This window comes from Austrofundulus limnaeus, unplaced genomic scaffold (assembly GCF_001266775.1).
Source record: "Austrofundulus limnaeus strain Quisiro unplaced genomic scaffold, Austrofundulus_limnaeus-1.0 Scaffold185, whole genome shotgun sequence".
Lineage (NCBI taxonomy): Eukaryota > Metazoa > Chordata > Actinopteri > Cyprinodontiformes > Rivulidae > Austrofundulus > Austrofundulus limnaeus.
Window position 1 is genome coordinate 1,004,891 of NW_013952587.1, and position 4,388 is coordinate 1,009,278.

A 4,388-nucleotide genomic window follows, 5' to 3' on the forward strand; every position below is an offset into this window, starting at 1 on the left:
GTCCCCACCTGTCGTTTTGCTCCTCAGCATGGCTAAAAACGCTGCAGGATTTCTCAAACATGCATGAATGAGTCAGAGCAAGGCTTTGAGCATGTTTTTTATGAAAGTATAACATTATAACATGATATAAAACTCTAAAAAGTTGATTTTACATGACATTGACGCTTTAAAAAAAACACATCATACCATCTCAAACAGCTCCTTCTAGATGTCAGCATGTTGGTGGAGAGATGATGGTTTGGGCTCCTTGCAGCCACTGAGTGGACCTTCTGTAGACCAGAGAACTTTAGAGTCAACTGTGAATTCATATGTCTGACAGCTGAAGAGTGGACCAAACTGGGTCCAACAGAACAATGATCTCAACCACAGCAACTGATCTACAACAGAATGGGTCAAATAAAAAACATTGCAACAGTCCAGTAAAAGTCCTCTTCCAGGCTGAAACCGTGTGGTGGGACCTGTCAAAAGCAGTGCAGAAACAAATGTCTGCAAACATCAATGAAGTGACAGACTGAAAAGAGGAGTGAGCTAAAAGTCCTTCACAACCATTTGATAAAGAGTTTCTACTGTTAAACAAAGTTCTACAAGCTGCTGGATGGTGGGGTGGACTTCACACTGTTTCTTCTACCTTCATCATTGTTCAATGATCTGCTGTGTTTTTCTACACTTGAGTGTACAGGTGAATCATTTTAAAGACCATATAAGTTTATTCTTCTTTGATAAAAACAAACCTAGACTTATAAAGAGGGTGGCCTTTTTTTCTCATGGTTGAATGTTTTTTTCCCCAACTGGACAGAGTTGCATTTTTCTGACCTGAACAGTGATGTAAAGCTGCTCAGAACACAGAGCTCTGACGGAACTTCAGTCTGTCCAATCAGAAGGATTTTTTCATTTACTGTGATTCTGTCACACCTGTCAATTTAGAATCACCAGTTACTCAAACACAAATTCATTCATTCATTCATTCATTCATTCATTCATTCATTCATTCAAAAACCAGTGAGCCTGAAGAAGCTGAACCCAGAAAGGGCCCAGGTCTTACTGTGGAGTAACAGGGCTGTGCTGACCTAGCATGGTGCTTTTTTATGGCTTCATGTCTTACCTGCTGAGGTCATGTACATGCATTATGGGGGTCAGGGGTCTGGTGAAGGGTAATCAGTGTTCTGCAAAGAAAACCTTAGTTCATTAAAATGGAAGCTACTTCATCATATTTCACCTCCCCATTGTTGCTGACCAGGTATGTAAACAGTATTCCCTGCTGGCAGTGTCCCTTTTCTGCTAAATCATGCACTCTGCCACACTCTAAAATAAACCATCCTGCTGCCCTCGGGTCAAAATGACCCATGAGGCCTCAGGTTTCTATTCATGGTTGGATGTTTTTTTCCAGGACCTAAAGGGTCAGCTAGTGACATCTGGAGCCACATCACATGTTTTAAGATCTGATGAAGTCTATATGTTCATGTGTAAAAAAAAAACACTTAGTGGTCATAATATCTAGATGAATCAGAGTGGTTTTCTGGTGTGAAGTCTCATTCTAAAGTGCTTTTAATAGTCTTTCTTGTTTTGGATACCTGGAAAATTTCTGAACCCCATTTCATTGCTGACAGCCTCTGTATGCCAGTCTGTGACCCTGAGTATTATCAGCAAACAAAAAGGCCCACTCTCCAACCAATTCTTATTTTGTATTTCTTTTGTGTTCATTGTAACACAAGAAGCTTTAAATAGTGTCCAGAACTGAGTCACACATCCTGAAAATGACAGTCTTAGGAGGGAACATGCCCTCACTTATGAGTTGACACAGTTTTCTAACCAGGAAGTCCTGATGTTCAAACATAACATGTCTGATTGTGTTGTATCAAAGCAAAGCGTGTAACTAAATAATTTCTCAGGAATTAGTTGTTCTCACAACAATCTTAATCACAGCATGAAAATAAACTGATTGCACATTGGTAATGGGGATATTCTAACAATCTCAAGCATAAATATGTGAAATCGTTGAACACTGAATGGAAAAGAATACATTTCCTTCAATAAATAAATGCAAATGGCAGCCAATGGAACACAAACCTTAAGCTCAGATGAAGCTGATAAAATGCAGACAGTTAAGATGTTTAAGAGAAAATATGAAGGCGGATTATCGACAGTTGGATTGTGAAAACACCAGTGTGGTTGTGTCTGGCAGACCTGACAGGTGGAAGGCTGAAAACAGGCTTGTCACAACTTCCTGCAACTTGGAGAGGTGTAAGAGTCTGTCGCCTCCTTGACACTGTTTCAGCTGATACGTCAGTGTGCTGAGTTTCATCTCTGGAGTGGAAAGAATCTGTTTAAGACCAACAGTGGCCGCAGTGCTTTCTCTTTCCTGTAGGGTTTACGGTACCACAGCCGACACAAAGCAGAATGGTTGAAGTCTTGCTCTGTTCATTCTGTTTTTCTCATCCTGCTCACCTAAAAGGTCCAAATCTTCAGCAACAGCTATGAAGCTCCTCACCTCTCAGCATCTTAACTGTCAAACAAACAGGACTTTCTCAGAAAGGCAGCAGCAGAAAGTCTAAATCAGACCTGCTTAGGTTTCTGCTTTGAAGTGAAAGGCTTCTGGCTGGAGGAGTTTCTTTCATTCAGATGAAAAACTTCTCTCTTTTGCTTATTTGTATGTGAACAGAAACAAGACCTCCAAGCTTTTTCCCTGAGAGGTGAAAAATTACGCAACTCGTGTGTGGGCTCAGTTGGTAGAGCTGATGCCTCTCAGCAAGAAGGTCACCGGTTCAAATCCCGGTCCGGGGACCTTTCTGGGTAGTTTGCATGTTCTCTCCGTGCATGCGTGGGTTCTCCCCGGGTACTCCGGCTTCCTCCCACAGACCAAAAACATGACTGTTAGGTTAATTGATAACTCTAAATTGTCCCTAGATGTGAGTGAGAGAGTGAATGGTTGTTTGTCTCGTTTGTCTCTATGTGTGACCCTGTGATGGACTTGCGACCTGTCCAGGGTGTACCCCGCCCCTCGCACTGTGACTGCTGGATATGGGCACCAGTGACCCACGCAACCCTGAAAAGGAAGAAGTGTGTACAGAAAATGGATGGATGGAAGATCAGATGTGTCTTTGAGCTACTTTCTGACTTGGATCACAAAAATGTGAGCTTAATTATGTTCAGAGAATAAAATTAATCATTTTTGTCACAGAATATTTCAGATGCAAAAACTTTGTCTGTTTAAGTTCTGAATGTTGCCATTCAAAATGTAATTCACAAATCCTTTGGATGCTTCAGCTGGCAGGGTCTGGGAGGAAAGGAAAAGAGACACAAACATAAAAGGACTGGTCCAGGTGTATTTTCTTCTGGAAGAGAGACAAATAAATGTAATTGACTGAAATAATTAGAAACATGTTGAAGAGAGTGACTAAAGACAGCAGCAGAGGGAGGAAATGTGGTCAGTTTGTCCTCCAGCAGTCCAAACCCACAGCAGCAGATCTAAGAAGGAACTCAGGAAACCTAAGCAATATACCTAAGTATACCTAAGTATACCTAACCAAAGTATAGGTTTTATCAAGGAAAGTTTTAAGTCTAGCTTTAAAAGTGGACAGAGTGTCAGCCTCACAGGCAGAAACTGTAAGTTGGTTCCACAAGAGAGGAGCTTGAGAACTGAGGACCAGTTTAATCCTAAATCCTCCAAAAGTTCAGGAAGTGAACCCCCAACCTTCCACAAACTACTGTTTTCTACAAGCTCTATTTTTTTCCTCTTAAAAACTAGAAGTGAAGGGTTTTTATAACCTATCATATCATCACGAACTGTAAATAATAAGTAGACCTCAGAACAAACCCAGAAGTAAAAACCAGAACAGGACCAGTTGATTCCAGTCCCACCTTACCAATTAAACAAACTGTTTGTCTGTAAACAAACAGAACTTTGTCCGTGTTACAAAATAAAAGCACCGCTGATCTTGTTAAGTCTTGTCCTTCTTACTTTGTTGCTTTATGTTTTAATATTCATTTTTGAACCTGTTTTGCTGTAATGATTTTTTTATGTGTGTGTGTTCTTGAAAACAAAAGTCTTGTAATGCCATGATTATGTGGGAGAAAGTAGGCAGACTTAAGGCCACACATCATAAGACACAGCCACTGGCTCTTAAAATACAAGATGGCAGCTCCTGTAAAGCTGTTATGATGGGTACTTGTACATGATGTCTCCTGTCTAAAACAGTGTAGCTACAAAAACTAACCTGTGTGACGACCAGATGCTTGTGACACTTACAGTCCTGAGGTTCTGTCAGACCAACTTAGAGTATTTTCACAGCAGCTGTTTGAGGCTTAATTTTTAGTCTGTGTTTCTATCTGCTTCTCTCTCTCTCTTTCTCTCTCTCTCTCTCTCTCTCTCTCTCTCTCTCTCTCTCTCT

General features: G+C 40.8%; 1 protein-coding gene across 2 annotated transcripts in view; it reads left to right on the forward strand.

Annotated features, from left to right (window-relative positions):
* ca10a (carbonic anhydrase Xa) overlaps window positions 1-4,388 on the forward strand; it is a 617,460-nt gene that overhangs the window by 611,829 nt on the left and 1,243 nt on the right. The window lies entirely within an intron of this gene.